This window comes from Sphaeramia orbicularis, chromosome 4 (genome assembly GCF_902148855.1).
Source record: "Sphaeramia orbicularis chromosome 4, fSphaOr1.1, whole genome shotgun sequence".
In the NCBI taxonomy this organism is placed as follows: domain Eukaryota; kingdom Metazoa; phylum Chordata; class Actinopteri; order Kurtiformes; family Apogonidae; genus Sphaeramia; species Sphaeramia orbicularis.
The window spans coordinates 42,131,905-42,156,830 of record NC_043960.1 but is presented as its reverse complement, the minus strand read 5'-3'; the positions used below and the strand labels follow the sequence as shown (position 1 = coordinate 42,156,830).

The window sequence follows — 24,926 nt, the reverse complement described above, 5'->3', positions numbered from 1 at the left end:
TATTTAACTGTCCCCATGAATAAAACAGGCTACGCAAATAAAGTTGCCTTGCCTTACAATAAAAATGGCAATGAGTCTGGGGTCAGTGCTGGAGGTTGACTGATAGCAGTTTATTAAATAAATAAAAGGTAGTTTAGCAGGAAAGGCTGTTGCTTACTCACAGAACCAGACAACAAAATCTGTCATATGAGAAAGGAATTACTTTCTTTTTATTTTATTTATTTTTCCTTTTCAGGACATTAAGCATTGTTAAAGAGCCACAATAAACTTGCTATACATTTGTGTGATATTTGTTTCTTTTTTGGTTTATTTATTTCCATATATTGGAGTGACCTTTAAATCTGGAATTTTCTTTTGCTTACTTATGTTCAAAATAAAGTCTATCTATCTACAGGGTGGGGAAGCAAAATTTACAATATTTTGAGGCAGGGATTGAAAGACAGTGTATGACCAATTAGTTTATCGAAAGTCATGAGAATTTATTTGCCACAAGAAAATTTACATAATAGAAAATGTTTTTATTCTATGTGTTCCTCCTCCTTTCTCAATAACCTGCCTTCACACGCTTCCTGAAACTTGCGCAAGTGTTCCTCAAATATTCAGGTGACAACTTCTCCCATTCTTCTTTAATAGTATCTTCCAGACTTTCTCATAATAGTTTTGCTCAGTCATTCTCTTCTTTACATTATAAACAGTCTTTATGGACACTCCAACTATTTTTGAAATCTCCTTTGATGTGACGAGTGCATTCAGCAAATCACACACTCTTTGACGTTTGCTTTCCTGATTACTCATATGGGCAAAAGTTTCTGAAAAGGTATGGATAATAGTGTTAGGTATGATTATGACATCAATATATGTTTGGTTTCAAAACAATTGACGTAGTGCTTGCAGAGAAAAAACAACTAAATGTTCATTGTAAATTTTGCTTCCCCACCCTGTATATGTGTAATATGGCAATGAAAAGGACAGTTTATTTTGACATGTGGAAGACTGTTATGAAATGCAGTTTATTTTGAAGTGTAATACTGCTATGAAATGTTTATTATTTGCTGAGTTCATTTTCAATGTGGACAGAGTTTATTTTGTTATTATGTATAATATTTTTTCATTTTGTGCAGGACTGGTTAGAATTCATTCTGAAATGTGTAAGATTTGTTAAGTTACTTTGCGGAACTGACGTGGGACTTTATGGTAAGTAGAAAAAGATGGGGTAAGGGGGCAGGAGTATATAAGTTGAACTTCAGCCCACTCATTTTCAAATGTTTTTTTTTTTTTTTTCCCTCCACATTTTTCCTTGTTTTTGGTTTTAAATGGTAATATTCAAAATAAAATAAACAAACTTTGGCTTTATTAACTGAACATTTGAGGTACTAAATATCTAGAAAAAATAATAAAAATAAAATCTGGATAACTGAATGTCAATCAGCTTATTAATCAAGGTTCATTTACTGTCATTCATTGAATGTAGCACATGAAAGAACTAAATGTGTACTCAGGTCCTAGCAATAAGGTAAGAAATAGGAGCACAAAATCTAGATTTGAGCAAACCACCTTCAATAATTTAGGAGAGAATGATATTTGTTTTTTAAGTTATCATTTTCTTTAAAAGTCTGGTTTCGACCAGTGATATATGTAAGGTGTCCTGAGATAACTTTTATGATTTGGTGCTATATACATAAAAACTGACAGATTGATTTTTTTTTTATATATACAATATTTCTATATCATCATTATTATTATTATTATTATTATTATTATTATTATTATTATTATTATTATTATTATTATTATTATTATTATTATATTATCTATTTAAATGTCCATAGTTCCAAAATGCTGTTTAGCTTTTGCCTTTGAGAGCCAAGTCAATGATATTTTGTCAAAGGCCCCATTAGTGCACATTAATCAACTAAAGCCATAACAGCCAAAATGTCCATTTCAAATGTGTACACCTGACCATAAGTATTCATTTAAAGGGGTCATGTTTTGCTAAACCCACTTTTATTAGTCTCTGGTACATTTATTTGTGTATTTGGAACCTAATAGTTCAAAAAGTTTGAATTTGAAGCCTCCAGGTTCTAGAAAGCTACCTTTATATTAATTCCAGCAAAAATCAAGTGGATTTCTACAACCCGTTTTAATTCCTGCTTAATTTGTCTATACCTAGTTACATCATGAGATTTGCACATATAAGGTCAAGACTTCAGACGAACATTTCTCCGAGTACGACATAACTGTTTGTACACAACAGCGGTTGTAGTCCATACTGAAAATATGTCCACACTTCAAGCCGATTTCCTAAAATGTTCAGTTGTTGGTTGAACGGGACAGAGCAGCACAGCCAACAACCTGGAGGAGGTGAGGTGTGAAGTGGCTCATGTGCATTTAAAGGGCCAGCGCTCAAAACAACCTTTCTGGTGTCATTACTCAGAAATAGGGTTGAAGATGGACCTGTGGAGTTGAATTAATGAAGAATTCAGACCCAAGCATAGCATTTACAGTTTATGAAGACCACAGGGAAATGTTTTAAATGCATAATTCCATTTTTAAAAAAAAAGCTAAATATCACTCCTTTAAAAGCAGTGTCCTCAGTAACTAGCATGTGTCTATTATTTTACAGTAACTCTTCTACAGTCCACTCCACTGTAACGTTATGTTCTCAGCCACTCATCCGTGTTCAGATGAGGATGTACTTACCAGTTGTGTGTCAGATGTGCATAGTGCAGGACTTGAGGTCAGCCTGTTGTTCTGTCGTCGTCTATACAGTCCTGTATTTCTCTGAGATTGACTCCTGCCGTCTGTGTGAAAGTGAACAGAACAAAAGAAAAGAGGGGGAGGGAGACGATGAGATTTTTGAGAACATGAGGAAAGCCCACACACCCATGAGTTTCAAACTAAATTCAATAACTCATCTGATTTCATTTGAAAGTGTTAAACAGATCACCAACATTAATGAGGTTGTTACTGTTAAACATAAATATGATCAATTCCTGGTAAAACTGCCTTCACACATGCAACCAGCAGAGCTTTTTCACTAGACCACAGACCACAAAATCGATGCCAGTAGGACATTTTATAAATTATTTGGATCAGTTAGTTGCCAATGGTTAACATTACACTTCTTAGCTGAAACTGAAGACTTTGGGGAACTTCGGGGAATAGCTGACAAAAATATTTTTTAAAAATGCACCCAGATTTCTTAGAAACCATCAGATATTAAGTTACTCTGATGTTCAGTGATCAAGATTTATCTACTATTTGCTGTTTAATTATTTAGGTATTTATTACTTTGACTTACACATGCAGGTCATCACATATCAAATTAATTCCCACATAGTGATGTTGATGGTCGATGAATTTATTCAGAATTTAGAATACCCTTTATTGTCATTGCGTGTACAATGAAATTAGGAGTGCTACTCCAGTCAGTGCAACGATATTAATAAAACACCAGTACCTCAGAAAACAAGAATAGGGCAAAATAAAATTACAAAAAGTAAAAACAAGACAAGAAAATAAAATTTTACCAAAGTAAAATAAGAGTAGAGCTAGTTAGAATAAAAAAATAAAAAAGACACACGATATTTACAATATTAACAGTATGTGACAGTATGTCTACAATAACAATATTAACAGTATGTATTACCTATGAAAACAGTACGTATATCTATGAACTCAAGTCTATATACAGGGTGTCCCATAAGTCTCCATATATAGAAGACATAATACATTCCATACATATATGGTTCTAACATGTATTTCTTTATATTTCTTCTTTATAGTTCTTCAGCAGACATGCATTGAAATGTGTTCCTGACAAAATGGCAGTCATATAGAGCATATTATATAAATAAAAATGGTTTATGTCAAGAAACGTTTATTTTTCCTATGTATGGAGACTTATGGGACACCCTGTAGAAATACCGCATTTATGTTAAATAAATAAATACATATTGAATAAAATATTGCATTGTTGCAGAACAGAAGATTATTGCATGACTTACTGCACATAATTCACATTTTGCAGGGTTATTGCACATTAATGGAAGTGATTGTATGAGGATACATTGAAGGAAGTGATTGTACGTTGATAACTGATGAACAGTTTTTCTTATCAGTCAGGTCAGCCTCTACATACTATATCAGCTGCACTGCCAAAAGTGAAAGCACTGATGTTCATGTAATGATTTATTATATTACTACTTTCCTTTCTTTTTCAACTGAATCTAAATTACAACAATCACAGCACATTACCTCAAACAAATCTGTTGTATATTATTAACTTGAAGGTTTCAAGTCCAACATGAAAACTGTGCAGAAGTCTGCATTTGAGTTTGTTTTCTTGTTACATGCACTGAAAACAACAACTGATTCAAGAATACTCTGTCTTTACTACGCCATACAAAAAGGAGATACCTTCACAATCACTGTATGTCAACTACTTACATCTTGCAGTAAAGGTCTTAATTTTCCATGATTTTCAGAGAGCAAAACATCAGTTAATCAAATTAATTCTATATTATTCAGCTGTGGAATTATTTATAACACTGAATCATAAGTAGTAATAAATCACTTTAAAGAAATTTTACATTAAATCAGCCACAGTGCCCAAAATAGACACTTTTTTCAGTAAAGGCTGATATTACATGGCTCACATTAGCCAGTAGGTGTCTCACTACACTAAGAAATGATAGCCTGCCCTGGACTCTGTGGGACTGAGATTAGCTGCAGACAAATGCTGCATGCTGGCAGACAGCAGTTGGCCTTTATCCATCAGGTAGAGGCTAAGATCGTCTCATCCCAGTTGGGCTCTTATCATGTGGTTAGGGGTACAAAGCACATGGGGAGAACAAACAGTGGATACGATTACCATTGAACACAATAAACTTTAAACCCTTGCAGCATTCTTTCATGCAGAGCTCATACTCGCCCAAGAAAACAGTTTCACTTGTGTAGAGTGTAAAGCAGTGTCTCTGTGAAGTTAAATGCAAGACTAAAAACAAGCCTACACTGTGTCTGAGCAGCTTATTGAGAAAAGTCCCAGCCCATCCTAGAAAACATGACCTCCCAACTTTACAGGTTTTATGACAGCCACACCTATGGAACTTCAAAAAGATGAGGAGAGACGATCACCTTGTCTTGTGATTACTACCCTGCCTATCCATGACCAGAGCTCCCAGTGGAAGAATCCAACCCTCTGCCTCTGCAAACATCCACATTCACCTCATCTGACAGCCAGCTCTAATGTGTTGTTTTTGGTGATACAATTATGCATGGTTGAGGGCTTTGCTTGCTGAAGTTCAGGTTTGGGGAATGGCCTACAGTGGGAAAATGTTGAGTTACTGCCTGACCAAATTTCAGCATCACAGTGATAAGAGTTTGTAATAGACTACTGAGTTTAAGGGAGGAAGCAGTATTATAAAAGAAGAATGACAGAAAGTGGAAGGATTCGTGTTGGAGCATGTCAGGGAGGATATGTCACTGTAAAGCTAAATGTGACTCATCATAGCAGGTGCTGTTGAATCAGGCCTCTCTGCTTGCTCTGCCTCCTCTATTCATGTTCCCAGGCTACTATTCAACATTCATTCGCATGCTGCAGTTCAAACAAAAGCACTGGCTTCCTAAGAGGCAGAGGCCTCGCAACTGAGGAGCACAATGAATATTACCAAGTGTTTTTGTACCGCTGTGCACATTTGTGCAAATCTTAACACAGTATGTGGAGTGGGTGTGTCTGTGTCATGTTTATCCTGCTTATCTCCCATCTCTTTATTTCACACCATAACTTCAATAAACTGAAGAAATTTCTGACATCCTCATCCTCTTCCATCCATAGTAACATCAGAATATTCTTAACCTGTGAAATGCACAGGATAATTTCAGCAACACCAATTATTAAGCAGCAGGGCATATTTCTCACCACACACACACACACACACACGGAGTGTAACATGATTGTGGCTGATAACTCAATGCTTTTTAAAACTTCATTATCTTAAATAACATACTTGTCTTTCTTTGCACAACATAAGTTATATTAGCTGGTTTTCCACTAGTACACATTGTGTCACAGATTTTACTGGATAATGAAATGTGGATCATTTATTATTTTATAGTGGTCATGATAAAACTGCAACAACGTGACACGGATGGACCGGTGTAGGGGAAACACTGGCTTTCATACAGATCACCAGACTGCTCTGAGCCTTAATCTCATTTACTTTTGTACATGTACACATGTTTACTTTTTGCTCCATCTGTCTTAGCACGAGGTGCAAGCTACAGTACAGGCACATACACACAGAGGATTAGTGTGTTTTGTATGTGTAGCCAAAGTTTGTGTGTCCCTTTACAGCACTGAACCCCAAGTGTGATCAGGAAAAAGTCACAAGCTGTGAGACTGTGAATAAAGGACCAGACGTGAGATTTGTGTAACATTCAGCACTAACAGAGTGTTGGGTGATTTCAACAGTTTGGACAACTCTGCCAGTCCCTGCCAGCAGCGCTGCTGGCCTCTCCTCGACTCTTAAACAGGCCTGAAAGCGTCGCTTCTCAATCTGTTCCCACTGTTCACAAGAGGAAAAGAAATGATCATCTCCTTCAAGCTCAGCACAACTCAAAGATAAACCTAATTCATTCAAAACAGTCCAGGTCTGCTGAGCGGAGTTCAGTGATGTCCATCTAATTTGTATATGACAATGTCCAGTGAAACATCACAAAGGACAAAGACACTAGAGATAGTGATCATCTTATGGTTTACCCCAGGGGTTCCCAAAGTGGGGTATGCGTACCCCAGGGGTACTTGAAATTTTTTGGGAAAAATACATTAAATAAGGGTGTATTCACACCTACTTCATTTGGTCCATATAAAATGGACCAGAGTTCGTTTCCCCAGAAAGTCCGGACTTTTTTTTTTTTTTTTTAGGTGTGAATACAAATATGCGAACTCTGATTCGAATCAAACAGGTGGACCGAGACAACCTCTTCTAGGGGCTTCCAAACGGACTCTGGACCGGTTCACTTCTGGTGTGAATATAACTGGCCTCGGAGCTGAAACAAACCAAGGAATGTTGCGCCTTTTTGTGCTTGACAAGCCACTGTAGCCGCTGGAAATAGCCGAGGTTCGCGGGTGGTCAGAGCTAATAGCAGCCGCCATGAGCCGTGGACAGACGTGGAGCAATGAGGAAACTGAATGTCTCATTGACATTTGGTCAGATGCCCATATTATGAAACTGGTTCCAAATGAGCTTTTCTTGACAGTTAACATTATTTTTGTAAATTTGTGTCTGTGAAAATAGAATACATATTCCGAAAATGATTACTGTATGTAGGACCACCACGTTTGTTTTTATCAACACTGGCTGTCTCTGATTCACCCCGCCCACGACTTTTCTGTCCAATGCCAGCACAGTTCGTCACACGCATGCTTCTGTTCACGCATTTTGGTCAACTAGCAGAAAGTGTAATGAGAATGCAATCCAACCCAAATGAAAAAAATAAAGTCCACATTCGATCCGAATCAAATAAGCGGACCAAAGGACTTTTCAGGTGTGAATACATCCCAAGTCATCATGTACCAAATACAAAATAAATAATGAGATTTAATGCTGAAATGTAAAACAAAATACATTCATATAATAGTAGCTAAAGTAGCTAAGTAATTATTTTTTGTTGATGAAAGATTAATTTATTAATTAATTTACTTTTAAATCTGTGTTTTTATATATCTATTACAGTTAAGTATATGTTTGTTTACAAAGTTTTGAAAATATAAACAGACACCTTTGGCACAGGAACAAAATGCTGAAGTGAGAGCTGGGGGGTACTTGGGTAAACCACTGGTCTACCCCAAGCTTTCCCTCAAACTTTTAAAAGTTTCATTAAAAATAATCTAGTGTAAATTAATTACTTAATTTCTACTGGGTTGTAAAAGGTTGTTTTTTTCTTCACTAAATTGGGTGCAAGGAGGTATTATTAAACTTACTTAAGGGAGCTATAATGCTCTAAATGAATTTAATTACTCATAAATGTCCACCTATTCTATAACATATGTATGATCTGAAGGAACTTTATGTCTGAAATTCATACACATAAGAAATAAGTTTGGGATTATCCTACTTATTGCATAACTTTTTACTACAAACTCAATCATTTGACAAAGCATATTGATATGAAAAAATATTTAGGCTACCTGATGTGAATGTTCAACTACTGTTGTCCATTAGGTTCCATTTGGAACTGCATAGCATACATTAATAATAGAGTACAGAAGGTGGTTGGTGACAAATCAGAATCAACAATTTCAAAGGCAAATAATAAATAGTAAAAAAAATATTCAGTAAATATATTCTCCGTGTTATAGCAGAGACTCTAAAAATGCATGTTGTGGCAGTTTGCACCTCACTGTTGGTGTGGACCACAGGAACCACCAGACCTTACTAATCACTGCAGAGACATTTAAAAAGAAATCAACGTTTTTTTCTTCTTTTTCTGTTTCACAGTGCTTTATAATAAACCCAGTGTCCATGCACTGCACAAGCGTGTGTGCTGTCTTTAGCCCAGCAGTGGCAGGACTTGATACATTTATAAAGCATGGCTGCAGATGCACCAAAGTCACCGAGCCAAAGTGGGTCAGTGTGTTGCGCTGAGCGGTGAGGGATGTGACAGCCCATTAAGCTCTGCTCTCTTCTTTTTCACCGCTTTAGTTCATGCAAACTCTAGCCTAATTTCACAATACGTTCAAACTAAAGCTTTGTCCTCCAACTGGGTAAAAGTCAAAAAATTAAATCTCCTTTTTTTCCCTCAATATTATGGATGAATTTACCATTTCAATCATTTTCTGGAAATAAGAACTGAGGACAACCTGATTCAAATACTCTTTGCTAAAACTACATGCCACGTTACTGAAGAAACACATTACCACAATATTTTTCATGATTTTCAGAGATTAAAACCTTGATTAAGCAACTGATTCAATAAACTGCACAACCATATTCGGGCTATACTACAAAGCCATGGGTAGCTGCAGCCTTATGCGCAGCCACTATGCATACTTGTATGTGCGTATGTGATGTCTGCATATGATTAGCCTCATAGCATAATTGCCAAATTGTGATATCTAAGTATATTTACTGTCCTAACACTGCTGATTCATTTTACATCACTGGCTATAATCTGAAGAAAAAAAAAATATGACAAGCAATTATGCTATGAGGCTAACAATATGTTGGCATGTTCCATAGAAGCGCAGTAGAAAACAAAGAACGTTCACGTTAGTTTTAGGTGTGAAATGTCCTCACTCTCTTTGAGCTTGAGTCAAACCTCCAGGGGTGAACACTATTGATCTGGCGCTAAAAGGTCCCAGGCTGATCACACACACTCTCTAATAACCTGCATGTACACATGTGGCTGCATGTCACAGCAGTTCAATATACACAGCTTTCACTCAGCAGGTTGGCTGTACAAGCAGAGGTTGGTGGCGCTGCCTGCAGAGAGACAATAGTGGGCGGGTGTGTGTGTGTGTGTGTGTGTGTGTGTGTGTGTGTGTGTGTGTGCGCGTGTGTTGCTGTCGAGGGAACATGACTAACAGCTCCTTTACACCATCACTTAACATGCCGCTGATGTTCAAAGCCTGGTGAAGGTCAATAAGTGTGTAGTCCCATGCTAATCTGAAACAGTAGGACTAGAGAAAAGAACAGTAAATATGGTGAGAAGGGAAAGCAAAACCTGTATGACCGTATGGATACTTAATAGTATAGTGTGTAGCCCTGTGCTTTGTTTGCTCAGATTTTGAACAGTTTTTGCCCAAGGCTGTCCAACTGTCCTAATGGAACAGGGTGTTTCTCCATTTGAAACTCACAAAACTGGTTCATTTTTTAATGAAATATCCAACGTTTGCCACACCACACACGCCATATAACTATGCTGGTGCTCCTGCAGCTTATCAGATACTGAAACACAAAACAAGACACTTACAAGATAAAGGAAATAAATGCCTTTGTTTTCCATATACTGCTCTAAGCAAAATCCACACCAATCCTGATTAATACAGCGACATTAAACTAAAAAAAAAAGGAGAAAATCGGATTACACCGTCATCATTTCACAGTAAAAGCATTTTTAAAGAAAATCAATATGCTGTAAACTCAGTGAGTGACACTGGTTTTTCCTCTGACAGTAAACCAACTGTGCTCTTCTCACTTTCATTTTGAGCCATCGGCTCATCATGAATATTTAGACTCATCTCTGACAGGAAAAAGGATCCTCTATTCTGTAGAGACACGTTTCTGATTGGCTGATTTGATTATTTTTTATAGTAGATGTGCTGATAAATGAGATCTCTCCCTGCAGCTCACACCTATTGTGAGCTGCAGGCCATTTGATTACAGTGTATTATTACTATTCTGTTCAGCTAACATAAACATCCAGAGGAGGATCCATGTTAAGTAGTAATGTCATAAACACACACACACACACACACACACCTAGACCTCATTTACAGAGTTTTGTGTACCCTGTTTGTGAAATTCCACTAGATCTAAATTAGTGTCGCAGCAGCAGCTTGCACCGTGGGGTGTGATTATGCTTTTTTTAGACACACTTGCCTCTCTCTTTCTCCCCTTCTCCCTTTATACTTTACAGCTTTACAGACAGGCTGTTCAGTGCTTCTGTGTTTTCTCCTGGCACATCCCGTAGAGACACACTTGTACACTGACAGACCTAGAAGATAACAAATATAGTCCACAGCTTTCTCTAACCCGGCCTATGACCACAGCTAGAGGGTGCAGCTCAAATGAGAAATACAACTAAATCACCTCCCACAACTAAGGCAAGGTTCATTTAGCCTCAATAACAGTATCTCTTTATCTCTAAAATGCTCAAATGAACCAAAGCGAGGTGCGGTGCCAAGCCTGTGAGTGGTGGCATGTGGCAGGGTCCCAGAGCAGCGCACTGTCAAGTGTGGGCAGAGCGCTGGCTTACAGTTTGTGTGTATGTGTGCTGGATTCAGCCTGATTTGTGGCCTAAATGGCAGCGGGCAGACAGCCCAGCCCAAGTTCAACTTTGCTGCTAAAGACTGGACGATCTCAGCTTGGTGACAGATGAGTTGGGGGGGAGGAAAAGGGGTCGGAAGTAGAGGAAATGCAGCGTTGGCAGGAGTGCTGATGTCTGTGGTCTTTCCCTGCACCGACTATTAAAAAGGAAAGGGCAGGCTAACAATGAAGGGCAGCAGAGTAGTCACTCAGAGCAGCAGCGTTTAAAGGAAACAGATATGATCTCTATGTCTTCCTCTATGAGTCTCGGTGGATTGGCAAACGTTAAACCACAGTAATAAAACCTCTCATCAGATGCTGATCAGACGTACGACCCCACAGACCACTTGGCAAGTTGAGCTGTTCAAAATGACCACATTGATATATTCTGTAAAGTCAAAGAATAAACAATTTAAATCAAATGACCACATAGAAAGGACTGTTTTAGTCCATTATTAACAATTATGCACAATATTGGTTTATTTTTCTGTTTTAATTTTGAACCTTTGTTCAAATTTTCAATTTAACACATAAGAAAATATAAAATTATTAATCTATACAAATTAAAATTAAATACTCACTCTTCACTGTTTGACATAAACAGAAGTCTGACTTTGTAAATAAATGTAAGACTTTTCATACACAAACCCTGTCCCTACAGCAGAGGTAGCCCATCATTTAGACTAGCACCACACTTTGTTTGATTCATGTTCGTTAGTGCTGATATTGAGCAAATGTCCTGCCTGCAATGTGCTGTGTGGTACTACACAAATACAATTATCTGCAATATGGCCAAAAATGATACAAAAAAACAATACAAAAAATATACATCTCAGAATTGATGTTGACAATTATTACAAAGATTTTCAGATCACTACTTCTTTCCAGTCTAAAGGCAGATTTTGGTCATGAGTGATAGTTGAAGAAACCAATACATGATCATTTGTCATTATTTTGTTATTTGGTTTCATATTTTAGTTTTGCTTTTTTTTCAAAACAACAAAAACTATATATTTTGCATTTTCTTTGACAAAAAAAAAGTATAAAATGATATTGTGGTGTTCATAGGCACTGATCTCAGCAAACAAATAAGTACCAGGTTCTAGCTCAGTGCGAGAGTGATTTTGCATTATGGGTTCACTAAAGTACAGGTCAACTGACATTTTTTTCCTTTTTTTTTTTAAATGTAGAAATAGTGATAGTATATGACAGGAAAAGCATTAGCTGACTAATCGGCCAGCATCATCATTTGTTGGGAATTAACTATTTTTGATTTTATCAGATGTCAGAAGATGGAACTAAACATCCAAGACAAAGTAAACAAGACCTAAATTAATTAAATTCCTAAAACAATAAATCAAGACCTTAACATCAAACTACCTGTAAAAAATCTAGGCATGGTAATTTTGATTTTTTTTTTAGGCTATTAATTTCCTTTAAAGTTGGCAATGCCATTAGAAAAGCCGGATTTTAGACATCAACCACTATCAGAGTCAAGTCTGGACATCCTGATAGGTCTCTGAGCCACGATTTAACAGAACAATATACACCTTATCATGCACTGGACACATAAACCTTTATTATTGTTAACATGTCACTATGTGCACGTGTCCTGTCTCTATTAGTACAAAACCCAACACAGCTTCTCTCCAAGTTAAAGCCTTAGCAGCTGAACCTTAACATCGACTGTTTGAGCAAAAACAGCTTTATCTCCATCTCTGCATGCCACCAAAACATGTTTTCTCTCCCACCTTCACATCATCTGAGCAACAAAAGACAGACACAGCCTTTCACAAGACTATGTGACGGATGGACCCTCAGGGCTTCGGAGTGAGACACTGACTTAGGAAACATGGCATGCTGCAACCTGAAAAACCATACAATTATGTGTGAGAGAGCGCACACGCACACACACACACACAAACACACACACACACACACATATAAATGCCAGCAATTCTGGTTTGAACAATACCCTCTTTCTAGAAATGACAACTCTGTAATCCAACCAAAGGAAGTTGGAAGAGTTTCTACTACAAGTACATAGGCGATGCTGCTCAGTCAACACAACACAGGGCGTCCTCTCATACTGTACAAATACCTGCTGGAATCAAAAGGACCACCTTTCAGAAATATTTAGGTCTTTTAAGGATAGAAATATGAAACAAAAATAAGGATGGCTTCTGGAGCTGAAATGTGTAGGCCATTAATCAATCCTCCATATGTGCCAGGCTGACATGAAACAGCAGCTCACAGGACAAGGAGCTTGTCCGCCTACACGTTAACACTTGAAGCACAAAAGCTGCAATATTGTGACAAGCAACATAAGTGAATGAAACAGACAGCTCTGAAATCTTGACATCAAAATTGAATATTTAAAAAAACAAAAACAAAACTCCAGTGCCTAAAGAGTTAATCTGTCTTCTTTTAAACTAGCCTGCTCTTCACTGTCTCTTGACCCAAAACAGCGGCACACTCGTTATAAAAAATAAAACAGCCTACAGTAGGTAAGTTGTGGTTAGTTGTGTAGATCCAAAAGCTTCTGTCATAGCTTTGTGTTCATGATCCATTTAACTTCTCAAGTATTTAGTTATAGATTTGTTATGAGTCAGAACTCAGACCTTTGAATGTGCTTAATAGAGCAAGACTGAGGTAACGTGCCTCCCATGCAGCCTAACACACACACACACACACACACACACACACACACACACACACACTGTACTGAACGCATGACTTCCTCTAACATGGCATTGCCTTGTCTCCAGGGCCTGATAAAACAGCCAATTACAACTTAAAAACACAATGGGAGAGCTACTGAAAGGGGCAGGAAGAAGGAGAGGAGAGGGGCCGAGGAGAAAAACAAAGCATGTGATCAAAGTGTGTCAGTCGTCCAACACCTGTGTTCAGCGTGGGCGTAAGAATGAGAGCCAGAGCAACAACATCCAAAGATGGTCAAAGAGGGACAACACACACAGTTGTTTGCTCTGAGAGTTCACTGGGTCAAAGGTCACAAGAGAATAAAATATGACACCCAGTCAGTGGTCAAGAGAGGGGGAAAAAAGAGAGATATAGAAAAGGGTAGAATGCTGTGAGACATGCAAAGAAAATGAAACTGGGCTTTTTGGAAGTTAAAAGAAGAAATAACAAGAGTAAAGGAGAAACCCCGACAGAAAGCAGTGAAACCAGAGACAGATTTTGCCTAATGTGGACATGGCTGCTTCTTTTACTTATATGGTGAGCACTTACTACTCCCATCTGATAACAGCTATAAAAGATTGATTCTTTCATCTTCTCACACGAGGCAGAACAATGTTACACTGTGTGCTTCTTCCAGTTAGGGTGTGTGTGTCTCAAAGAGAGAAAGCAGGCCAGAGAGAGAGGGAGAGGGAGAGAGGGAAATCGAGACTGCATCGAATGGAAGCGGAGCAACAGCTGAGAGTGAAACAGCTGTATCTCTTCAACAGGCCTGCACGGCTCCCCTCCCCCTCCCCTTCTCCTACATCCCCTCTCTCCCTGAATGAGCCCCTCACACCCCTTTCTGATCCTCCTCTCCCACAGAGCAGCATGGCCAGAGGCTGCACTGTCTGTGTGAACGACTTAGAATGCATGGCCGAATTACACAGACAGTACTGGTTGGAGCCTCTGTTCTGCTCCCAGAAGACAAGTACAGACAGGATGCATGCGCTAAACATTCATCTATTGACTAAAAATAGGAAAGACATTGTTTCCAGGGGCAATATCACCCTCCCTCCTCCCAAATCCTTCCAGCCCTCCCCAGTTTACCTAACCATAGCTGTGAGAGAACACACTCAATCATATTATGCCCCCACATATGAAGCAGAATTAAATCGCATATGTCCTTCATACATGTCCTTCATGGTACATGCATGTCAGTTTGTCAGTTGCTGATATTTTTCTGCTGCAAACTGTGCAAGACCTTGAACACAACAGATACCTCACCTGTCCATTTTCATTGCTGTACTCATGTTAATAGGTAAAGAGGAGTACCGCAGGCTGCTCGAGAGGCACATAACAAGCTCATCATTTAGAAACCAAAGGATCTGCCTTTTCCACATGTGAGGTAATGGCAAAAACAGACAGAGAAAAGCTCTGTTAAAAATCAAACTGACACCAAACTGGCAATATTTCACATAGCTGACCTTTCAGTATCATTTCAATGTTTCAACTACACCTAGATATGTGGCAAACTTGAAAAATAAAGGATTCCAGTGTGCGGTTACTTTCACATTACTGCTTGGAACTCTTGACTTTTACACATTAAATATATATATATCAAAAGCAAATCATATTGACATGCATATGTTGAGAGGACACAAGTGAAAGCAGGTTACCGTATATGCCATGCACTGCCAAAAATGTTCCAAGAGGTAGAAGCACTTGAATTCCATCATCTCCAGGTTAATCAGACAGCTAAGAGAAATACATAATACAACACATGCCTCCTGAATCTGGCATCTGAATTGCATTTGATCTTGCTCTGATGCAAGATCTGGCAAAAAGCTAAAACATGGTTTTATGTTCATCTTATGTATGATGTTTTTCATCACTTGGACAGCACTTTGACAAAGCATGGATGCATGTTTTGTTCACATATAACATTTTATAAATATGTTATCTTATGTAGCTAGCTGCTGTAGTTTTGTATGCTGGAAAGAGTTTGTTTTTTTTAAGAGGAACTTTTTAGGCCTGTTATTTTACTACTTGATATGTAATCTTCAATGCACGACATCATGTCCTAAAAATGTTCAAATAGCTCAGATTTTTTAGAGAGATACTGACCTGGACACATGTTGAGTAGGATCAGTAAGTGTCCTTCTTGATTATGGAATTTCCTGTCACATGATCTTCTTTTGCAATATTAACAAAATAGCCTCTCTACAGGTGGTTACATCATCTTGACTATTCATTAAGTTTGCATGACTGTTAAGATTCCCCAAATAAGTACTGAAATTTAAATAATTGTTCAAAAATGCCTTCAATTTCTATGACATGAATGTAATGGGAGACTATGCCAAACTACATTCAGAAGCATTTTAATCCAAATTTTGCACTTTTTAATCAAAGTAAATTATTTGGTACAAGGTTTTTATGATTACACCACTAAGACATTTTCATGCAAAACTCTTAAATACACACCCAAAATAGAATGAATCTTTATATCTACCATTCAAGACTACTTTTAAAAGATGTCTTTGAGCATTCTGTAAAGTTATTTTAAACTTTTAAGTCCTTTAAATGTACATAAATTGCTGGGATAAAAAAAAAAAAAGGGCGTCATGTCACTGACCCAGTTATTGTGTAAACAGGCCACCTTTTATTTGTTGCACATATAATTCAGGGTATGATGTTCAGGGTATGACACACACTGACGTTTAATTGAAATATTCAGAAAATGCAGTAAACAAACACCCGGCTTGACAGTTGGTGATGTATAGTGTGTAGATGCAGGCATGTGTGTGCAAGTCTGTCTGCATGTCAAGACGTGACTTGTGTGAAACCTGACAAAGGCGACAGGAAACAGGTTGCCTCAGCCACAGAAATCTCATTGATTTCTAAGAGATGACACAGAAGTGTATCGTCTTGAAAAGTGAATCATCACCATTCACTCATCGCACAGGTGCTCAGTGGTAAAAGGAAGGGTGAGAGCAAAAAATACGGGGAGGGAAAGGCCTTACATTGTTCTTACAGACAAAAAACAGACTGTTTACTTAAGACTTGTAAAACTTTTTGATGTGGACAAGAGATAATGCTCAGAGAACAAGACACAGAAATTTTACAAACAAAAAAAAAAAAAAAACCTAAAACAAAAAAGTATGTAGGATTATGTTTGTATGCATCTGATCTACTGTCTTTGGCAGGGTTTGGAACTGGGTTCACAAGTTTCCATGACATCGTAAAGGCTCAGCTCTCAGTTTAGCTCCCAAGCCAAGACACCCAGGGTTCACACAGATAGATGAGGCTGTGTCCTCGTCTCCAGAGCTGATACAGAGCGGTGGATCAGGACAATATGCAGGGGAAGTGGAAGGGTGCGGCATCTCTTTGTTAATGTACAATTGAGCCAGTGTGAGGATTATGGACTGTATGTAAGCAGAGTTTTAACTCCATGGCTGTCATTGTGCATCTCTACATTAAACCATCATCAGTCCTTTAATAAGACTAGAGAAAATACATTTGTCTGTAAAGAGAGACCACCAATCATACAAGTGTCCCTTATGGCTTAGGCGTATTTAAAAGCCTCTTTTCTAAGACTGCTGAATGCAAGTGCAGTCACTCGGCTACTGGTCTGTCTGTCCATGCTGTCCAGTGAATTTACAAGCCGTGGTGAAATGGATTATGCTCGATGTCTGCTCAGTTTTCAGTTGATTAGACAAACCTGGCTGAGTCGAATGCAATCTCATACAACAGAATAAATCTAAATATTCCATGAAGCAGATTATTGCTGCCTTGCTCTACTTTCAGATTAAACAGGTTATTAAAAAAAAAAAAAAAAAAAAAAAAAAAAAAAAGAACATCCCAGATATGCAGAGTAAAATGCCACATGACACAGAGTGCAAGAGCTCAGCCTGAAAGTATCAGGTGGAACAAGTCTCTCATAGCTGGCATTCTCCATGCCTTAAAGGGTAGCTCCTTTTACTATACCCCTGCCCCTGAACTCACCTTTGACCCCTGACCTCATGACCCTAAACAACTACAACCTGACAAACCAATTGTGGCTGGCAAATGGGTGAACCAAACTAATGTTGCCCTTAAAAGTACAGGCAACAAAAAGCCTGCAATAAATCCATCCAGGAACTAATTCAATAAAGCAAATAATTTGTCTATGAACCTTCATAGAAAATAACTCAACAACAACAACCAGCTAGATTTGCACTTTGACAGTTTTCAGTCAGAGGGAGTGTGTGGTGGAATTCAAGGACACATTTTTTACTGCAGGCTAAGAGCTGTTTGCAACTAACTGAAGTATTACAAGGTTTCCTAAAAGGATAGAAGCTACTGTGGATAATGATGATTTATCCAGCATGCTTTACTGCACAGATGGCACACGGTGCATTTACAAAACACTACTAAACAAAATCCAAACGTGTAAAGCCTATACTACAATACACACTGGCAGTATTTCACTCATGGGGGAGGCCTAATCACCAATAGTTTAGAGCAGAATCAACACTAGGTGATGCAATGCACACAAACACAGTCACATGAGTTTGACCGAAACCCAGGCAGGGAAGCCCGGGGGGTTCCTCAAATTTTTGATGAGTCACCAAAAGAGGAAAGAAGGTAGATGATTAATGTTAGCTGGGGCAACATACTTTGTGGTGGTGTAATTTTTGTCCAACTACAAACATAGTAATAGAGTAGTATCACCAGATCTGATCATTTAACAGGCGTCATGGAAAGTACAACTAAAACACCAAAAACCCCGTCCATCAAATCCCTTTTAAAGCTTCATTTTTAAAACAATGCAGACCATAGACCAACTAACACGGTTTTGTTTTGCTTTGTGGTTGAGTGATGAAGATTGATAAAATCTGCCTGTTTAAGCAAAACCTCTGTCACAGTTCAGTGCAGCTCCAGAGACCCATAAAGTGTTTACAAGTTACTAGTCACTCACGTATGTTGCACCAAGTGTCAGATAGAGAGTTTTTGCATGTCATGGTTTATTCAGAACAACATGACATCATGACATGCCACTTTAAATTGGTGTGTTATCTGTACACATTGTAATCTTTCCGCATGTATGTTCATGCCGTTATTAGCCCCGTCCGACCTAAACTGATACGTCAAATACTGAGGTTTGCACTGAGGAGGCATTGAGGTTTAGGGTTAGGGGTTTGGGTTATGTGAACCAGAGATCTTGTCGTAAATTGACGCTGAATAACACACAAAAGTTCGACAATGTGTAGGTATAGCACGTCAAACGCCATAAGAACTGGCATGACATACAACGCCATTTATTGAGATCAGTCTGTTAAGAAATGCTCTGTACAACTTTGTCATGTTGCATCAGTATTAAACTAACACAATTAAAATATTTTTGCTCAACATATAAAAAGCAATGCTTTCAGGACAAATGTATGACTCAAGGTTTTGAAAAAAGCATGATTTCTGTGTCATACCGACATCAGTGATCTGAAATGACAGATTGACATTTTTACAAGAGATGCCTGAAGACAAGAATGAGAAGGAAGCAGAAAGCAGGGGGTGGTGAATGTAGCGCATGGAAGGTGTTGATGACACATTGCCTGATAATCAGTAAGTACAAAACATGGACAAATAGAATAGAAATGAAAAACCACTCAGTTCAACAAAGCACTGTAAAAAAAGAACATAATAGCAGACACAAAAATCAGACGCTAAAATTAGAGAGCAGTAATAAACATAAGTTGCGCTGTAGTTCACTCGCCTTCATGTGTGAGCCACTCCCATTGATGGTTCAGGCTATGGTGTTCTGCTCCAGGCCCTCTGCCACAGCTGAAACTATTGTGGTATATGTTCAGCAGGATGTGTGTTTGTGACATAGAGGGAGATTCAGCCACCAATCATGATCGTCTACTTCTAAGTGCATAAAACATTCCAGTTTTTTGTTGCTATTCCCAAAAAAAATGACACTAGCTACAATGTTGTTGGCATGGCTAATGAAAAAGAATATTCCACTAAGGCTATCGACACCAGTACTAGTACTGATTCTTCTTCTTTATAGTGGTTCCTACACAATACTTTTCAATACTCATTTCCCTTTTCAACAAAAAGAAAATTACCATACAACACAAGGCACAAATCTTTAGTTTTATTTTACGCTTCATGTGCATTTTTCCAGACTCAAAGCAGGTCTACAAAATAAAAAAGCCACATGAACTGATGCTAATGAAATTTAGTAAGTATTGGAATTCTATATCAAACTATACCACACAATACAAGTGATTTTTAGTATCTAAGCAATTTAACCGGTGCCCTATACAAGCCCTATATTCCACTGATATGAATATCAGTAATTCTGATATTAAAATAAACATAAAATAACAACACAACCTTTAAAGATCCTTTAATTCAACTAAGCTATAGCCTGCACTGTGATACAAACATTCAAAAACCTGTTAAAAACATTATCAAAGATGTGGATTTTGAGTAGGCTTTTCCAGTTTGTTTTTTATTTGTCTGTGGATTTCTACCACAGCTATCCAAATTGCTGAGGTTTTGGTATCAAACACATTAAACTGAAGATAAACAGGGAAGAGGATGTGTGTTGTAACTGATACATAAATGTCCAACTCATGCTCCTATAACTTGAATAATATCCCATGTGTCTCAATAGAAATATGCCATTTACATGACAACTATCCACTTGAGAACCTTGTTATATTGAAAATACGAGTGGACTATTCATGCCAGTTAAAGTATACTTTAGTCTGTGTATATTGTCTGTTTCAGCATTGTTGGTCTCACTCCTCTTGTTGCCCTTAACTTCTCCAAAACCAGAACTGTGATTACAACAGAGCAGGAAACATATGGTTAACATGCTAATACATTAAGATGAGTTAGTGTTGCACTGCTTCCTCAAATGTAGTTCTGTGTACAACACAAAAAGTACATTGCTCAATCTACATCATGAAATGTGGTGCCTGCCTCTGAGATTTCTCAAGTGAAAGCTAGGGAATGCATTATCCAAGTCTTTTATCTCTTTCAGTCAGTCAGCTGCCAACAAAGCTGACAATTCCAAACACCCACTTTAAGTACCAGCAATATCAGAAAGATGGCATATATTAATACATTGGAACCTACAATTATTCAAAACAACTTATGTAACGCAAAGGCTTCTATTAGTCGGATGGTAACAAAGGCATGGATGGTGTTATTAAGTTAACGGGAAAAAAAAAGCACAGATATCTCACTGTGTATGTGTACTTATAGAAACAGAGCCAAGGCTGGGAAGGAATGGAAAGAGAGTGTGACGACATGTGACTTCGCAATTCCATCTGTGCTGAATGGATGTGCCAGACACACACATAAAGTTACCCTGGCAACTGAGCAACAGCATTAGTTGGAGGTCACACGGAGAAAGAGCTTGATACAGACAGAAATGCTTTCAGAATATGTATAGCACCCCCACAGAGGCCAAAAGATGACTAGTTTCTCACTAGGAAAAATGATGAAAAGAAACTGCATACAGATTATAGTGACTATATATTTTTACACAGCGTACTGCAACTAAGAACATTTCACATAAATGCTGTAGTGAATGTGATGTAATGCAGATCAGAGAAACATAACCTGAGAAAGACCAGGGGTTGCACTTGATGACGCAAAAGCCCTGCGGTGTTTTATCCCTTTCTCTTGTAAACACACGGCTCTGATTCGGAGAGGAGAGTTTTATTTCACACACACAGATGTAATCTCTAACTAATCACATTTGCAGGTCTTGGACAGCACAGTTACACCACAGTACTGAACAGATGGGCCCACGTACACTTGGCATCTCTGGGATTAGCCTAGCCCGGAAGGTGGAGGTGGTATGTAGAATTACCGGGAGACAAGCTCAAGAAAATAGTCTGTGTTCAAATTACATGGAGTAGAGTCTTTTCCAAGGGGGTTTAATCAATCAGAGATGGAAAACTGAAATTGGCTTTGTGTGTAGTGAAGATACACCATCTAATGTTAGCTGCCTGGCTGCATCACAACTACACAACAGGAGTTTCAATGAAGAACCGCTGCAAAAACAAAGTATTAAGCCATAGATAATTATGTGCTATACACAAAGTGATGTCACCAGAAATAAAAACATCACTTCAGCCAAGTAAGCTTCAGCACATCCTCCAGGCGCACAGTGTTTCTGGCAAGCAACAGATATGCAATGTGACGTTTTTGTTTACAGTCAGGAAGGGAGACAAAGTACAAGATAATTCAACGCAGAATTTCTAAACATGTAAAGGGTTGGGAAATGTGTTACTTAAAGCCAATGGGGAACATCTTGTCACTGAATAAAATACTGAATCAACTATATTTTATTGGATTAAGTTCTAAGCTCCAGTATTATGGCTACTTTGTAAACCTGACCACGGTCATATAGATGAAACACAGCTTCTGTCTGGACACAGTCTGAAACCATCCATTACTAATAAAAATCAACAGGATTTCCAGTTCAGATTCTTACATGTGGGGGACTGGGGTCCTCCGGCCAGTGGAAGAGAATTACATTTCCTACCCATTCTGAACTGAACTGTAACTGTAGTTTTATCCAACCACTGTATCAAATAATGCTTTCAGAACTGGTATGCCTACTAGTGTTAATGCTACCCAATGAATAAATTCTGCATCTATTCAACTAAAGAATGCAGCTTGAGTTAAATGAGACAGAATTTTTCAGTCTTTTCTGCATAACACGACACCACACTAGTGTAAAAGCATGCCAGTCATGAGTATGAACCGGTGACCTCTGGGTCATATGTTAAGTGTTGAGAACAGCAGCTCCACACAGCGACACTAAATATCAATATGGAACATTCTTTAGAGCCCTTTAAAATTGGGCAAGAGGAGTGAGGAACAGCAATGTCACAGAGGACACAGGCAAAGAGTGCACGTTCCAGCAGAGGGAGGCTTTGTCTCTATCTTGAAAACAGAGTAACTGATAAAAGCCACTATTTCAGCCTAAAACTACGACTGCTGGTAGAAAAAGTCCATTCAATAATGTAGGCTCCCAGAACAAGTACATATCTGTCAATATTCTTGGCTCTAATTACCCAGAAAAAGTGTGTGAGGGATTTTACTGAATAAATAATTATGGAGTTATAGGATATAGTCAAGTCAGACTTGGACTGATTCTATGACACTGATGTTTGTTATCAATTCTCCATTATTAATGATCCATTTATCAGTAAAAGTTACACATACACTCAGCTGCAAGTACAGCAGTGGCTTACAGCTTTGGTTTAAACAAATGTAGGATCTGTGTACTTTTTGGAACTGTCTGATGTAGTTTTAAAAACAAGAATACAATTTCAACAATTTTTTAAACATATATCACTCATGAAAACAAGATTAAATTAATAGAAATGAAAACAAATAGGGGGGGAAAAAAAAGGAGAATGGTGCTGATGAGACTCAGAGATGCTGCTAAGGCCTAATCTGACAAATATCTATCAGATTTACTTGGACACCAGTGTTCATATTCATACTCTAGCTAACCTTTATTTATATCAGACTTTAACAATAGCAGACTATCAGTGTCGACTCCTCTATACAAATGAGACCGGTGTTCGCTGCCTCAACAAAGATATACCATGACAAATCAAGGCAGGCAATGGCTGTGCGCAGCATTGTTCGTGGGTGAGCCCACGCCACACCCAAATCACTCCCCGGAGGGTAAACGTGCGTGGGGTTTCACCGCCAGTGAACTGTCCACGGCGGGGACCCCCCGAGTGGGTATGACTGCTAACGAGCTCAGCTGGGCTAACAGTGGACAGCAGATAGGACCAGCGGACACAAAGTACACCGCTGCCGAAACAAAGGCAAACTATGATGCGAATATAGTAAACAAAGTCAGAATGCAAGGGAGGAATCATAATTCGCTAACTCACTGACTCACCCCGCTCTTTTTCAGACACTACGCATATTAGCATGTTGCAATTCTTGCTAGCTTAACTACATTAGCTTTCTGAGGGAGCGCACGGCTTCATATTAGCATCATATCAAACTCCTCGGGGCTGCTTGAAGGTTTGTAGTAGGGGGACTGTGTTTTCACGTGGCCAGAGCTGATAAAATAAAGTCTAAAACAGCAATGCAACCAGCTACAGAGACTCTTTATAACTAAACAAAGCCACATTCACTGTCTCCGGATTCTCATTGCTGTGCGTATCTCCTCTTGATGGATGCCGATTTAGTTTGATAAAGGAGCATCCTGCACATAAAAACAAACACACCCAAACCGTGCGTGGGGCTTAACGCTGGGTTAGCTAGCTAACTCGACGACTGAGGAGCCTCTACATAACACTGCAAACAATAACAAACTTAGTTCCGTACCAAACTGTAACTCACCACCGAAGTGCGCCGTTCGCCGGTGTGTTGTGCCGGTATTCCAGCGGGTTCATCAGCAGACAGCGGGAGACAGCGGACCGCTAACAGTTGGAGCTAACCTACCGCTCAAGACACAACGATGCGCCCTGCAACAGCTGTGTTCTGTTTTGAATGAGGGCTGAGGAGACGCACGGCCAACGGGCGGAGCTAGCATCGTTCAAGCGGACCAGTCCGCCCTTCATCATCCCGACAGGCTTACCGGAGTTCACCTTTAGACAATGACAAACTTTTCTTCTAGCATTATATGTACGATGCGGATATATTATCGATAAAAACCTGACAGATGGGACTAGCGTATGTTCTGTAGTTCCACATTTGATGATAAAGATAGCCCGCGTCCCGGGTGACTGGAAAAGGGCGCAGAACTCATGTGTTTGTCTCTGACTCCCTCTTGTGGTCCAAACACCGCTTTGACAGCAGTAAATATAGAGAATAGAATGAAGCTCTGCACTCAAAAGCATACTACAAAAGTCACATATTTCTAAATATTATGAGTGAATGTATAAAATGTAGGCCTTGTGCAGTTTATTATTCCCTGTTAATGCGACTGTCCCTGTCCTTACTGTTCCTTACTAGTTGCTGTTATACTTTTGGATTCATGTTACTACTGTGTTCATGTATATGCTGCATTTGACTGCTGCAGATGGTTTAGGTTGAGCTCATTTTTAACAACTTTACTATTTCTGAGTTCAGAAATAGTCCTGATTTCATATTTCAGCTTTGTGAGAATGCATTTTACACCTCAATGGGGGTTTTAAAGAGGTGATTTAGTTTAAGTAAGAGAATTATCTTAACCCAGAAACT

General features: G+C 38.6%; 1 protein-coding gene across 3 annotated transcripts in view; it reads right to left on the bottom strand.

The window, feature by feature from the left end:
* Positions 1–24,438, bottom strand: part of ralgps2 (Ral GEF with PH domain and SH3 binding motif 2) — an 80,123-nt gene extending 55,685 nt beyond the window's left edge. The window contains exons 1-2 of one of the 3 annotated variants that reach the window (XM_030131992.1): positions 24,069–24,438; positions 2,701–2,801 (exon numbers count right to left, since the gene is read on the bottom strand). The gene's annotated coding sequence lies outside the window, so the exon portion shown is untranslated. The remainder of the gene's footprint in view (positions 1–2,700; positions 2,802–24,068) is intronic. The other 2 variants (XM_030131991.1, XM_030131993.1) reach the window with 2 other exon arrangements.
* Between the last annotated feature and the right edge of the window lie 488 nt (positions 24,439–24,926).